This window comes from Chelonoidis abingdonii, chromosome 4 (assembly GCF_003597395.2).
Source record: "Chelonoidis abingdonii isolate Lonesome George chromosome 4, CheloAbing_2.0, whole genome shotgun sequence".
NCBI classification, from domain to species: domain Eukaryota; kingdom Metazoa; phylum Chordata; order Testudines; family Testudinidae; genus Chelonoidis; species Chelonoidis abingdonii.
In genome coordinates this window covers 150,986,182-150,988,957 of record NC_133772.1, presented here as the reverse complement: position 1 = coordinate 150,988,957, position 2,776 = coordinate 150,986,182, and positions in this window count along the sequence as shown.

The following is a 2,776-nucleotide window of genomic DNA, read 5'->3' as shown; positions in this document are numbered from 1 at the left end:
TGAATAAATCTGTGCTTACATCAGATTTTCATGTTAGGGTTGCACTTGAGCTTTAGCATGCTTAAAAACTGGTTGAAAATGTCCTACAGAATCTAAATCTAGTTCCACTTTTAAAAATACCCCGTTAGTGCACTGTGAGATTGATAAACACATAAGTGACAGAGCACTGAGAAACAGATGAGCCTGTACTAGTCACTAAACTACAGACAGCTTCCAAAGTTCTGCATGCTCCTGATGACACCTCTTCCGTTATGTTAAGGCTTGAGCGGAGTTATGTCTCCTAAAGCAGATATGAGGGTTTCTGTTGCATTAGAATTATAATGAATCAGGGTTTGCCAAATAGAAGGCAAAATTTGCCAGCGTTATGTACTGGTATTGTGTGTGGATGTTCTTACTAGGCAAAATGTACCCCTCTCTATGGGGCGAATTTCACCTAGTATAAATAGCCAATCATAATGACATACCTTTAAAATTATAGGAAGGTAGCAACCATCTGAAATCTGTGGCTCTCCAAAGATAACCACTACAATCAAAATTCTTTTGTGGAGCTACAGCTAGTGTGTGTGGGTGTGTGGGAGACTCTAAATTTCAGGGTTAAGAGAAAGGAAAGCATTTTAATTTCCAGTGTTAGAAAATATCAGAGTAAAAATGAGTTGCAGTCTGTCTCTGTAAAGGTTACAATTATTTAGAATAAATCAATACATTTGAAAATTGTCATTATTGGCATCAAAGAACTCTGAACTGCAAGAAAAACAGCAAACATTTTTCCATAGATAAGTGTACGTCATAAGTAATCATTTTGATCCATTAATGTTACATATCTTTTCCTCCCATAGAACATGCGAAAAGGGCTGATTATTCCACATATTATCCATGTGCAGTGTTTCTATATGCTTGCAACCCAACTATCACTAAACTAATCAGCACTTGTCTGGGATAAATTCCATTTCCACCAATTATAGCTTAATTGTTGACAGATGGGAACAGAAGAGGGAAATATGTGGGATCATTTAGAGGACAGGTGTATAGCCTAGTGCCAGGTGAATTGTTTCATCCCATTAAACCACTGACTTTTCTCTATACCCAATAAAGCTTTCACAATACTTTCCTATCCATGGTTGTTAAGTGAGATCTGGAAAGCGTTCACAGAGATTTTTTTTAAAAAAAACATAGAATCCAAGTAAAACAGTCATTAGTCATTAGCAACCTTTACTGTTTATATTGTTATCTTCTCAAAATTAATCTCTTTTTTGTTTTATTTTAACATTTGATTCGATTTTGGTTTCCGTTTGCTTTTTAGGAGTTTTGTCATGCAATCACTGTGCCTAGTCTGAACTTTTGGGACAGTGTCAGTTATTTTCTCATGGTTGAAGCAGGCAGAGATGCAAAAATTCATAGATTTCTAAGGCCAGAAGGGACCATTGTGACAATCTAGTCCAATTCATTACATGGCAGTTATATGCATGGATAGAGGGGATAAGAAAGTACAAGCCCGCAGTTAAGACTCTGACCTGGATAACTGGATTCAAATCTAGTCTCCGCAACAGACTTTCTGATCCTGGGCAAGCCACTTAGGCTGGGAGTTTGAAAAGAGTCTAAGGGAGTTAAAGACCCAACTCCCAATGAAATACAGTTGGCGATGAGTATCTAATGCCCCAAGGCTCCTTTGAAAATCCCAACCATAATATTTCTATATCTGAGTCCACATCTGTAAAATGGGAATTGTAATACAGAGCTACCTAACAAGGATGTGGTGAGCTAAATTCATTAATGTTTGTGAGTTGCTCAGCATTACAATGGGGCTGTCTAAGTGTATAGACAATAAATGTCCTAATCTGAATGATAAAAGAGGTCGAAAATGGAGGGAAGGGAATGTGGGTTTAAGGTCGATTATCTTTATTTACTATTTATGTTGCTAGGTTCTTTATAGACAGAGGATGGCAACCGGCCCAACTGTGCTCTGATACCTTTATAAATCAGGAGTAGTTCTAGTGAAATCAACTAAGTTATGCTGGTGTAAGTGCAGTTAGAATCCGGCCAAAGGTCACTTGTGGATCTTGAGCGAATTAGATGACATACCAAGAGGATGGAGAGGTCAAAGTGTGACTGAATGGCAAGGTAAGGCATGTGTTTTGTTAGTTCCACAATTCTTCTTGTGCATGTGCTTAGGTACTCGTAAATGTCAATAGGACAAAAGGGTGAGGATGTGCCAAGCCAGGCCCTAGGAGCTACCTTGAAGGTGTTTCTCCCCCAAAGAGGGTCTTAAAAGAGAAGACGGCAGAGCAAAGGTGAGCAGGGGGGTGAGACAAAAAGAGGGAGTAAGTCTCTTGAGAGTCGGGTCATCTGATCCCACAATCCAAACTCACAAAAAATGCCTGCCAAAATCAATGGGCATTTAGTGTGTCTCAGGACTGGTCTTACCCTTTATTTCTTGTTCAGTGGCATCCCCCATGTGCCCCCATCTTAGCTGCGTTAAAACAGCTGCATGATAAGTAATTTCCATTCCAGTATATTGTTGTATATACCCCTGAATTTCTCAGTATATTTTTCCACAAAGCAGATGCACCTTCACAATAGTGGCCCTTCGAGACCTGCAAAGATAAATGGGTGTCTGCAGTGTTCCTTTGTATTTCTTCATACTTGCACAAACTCTATTTACTTCACAAGAGAAGTAATTCTTAAAAGTGTCTGTCTATCCATCCAGTGGGTTTAAAGCATAATCCAAGAACTGAGCTTTTTCAGTGCCTGACTCCAGTCCCACCCGGCTCATTTGCAG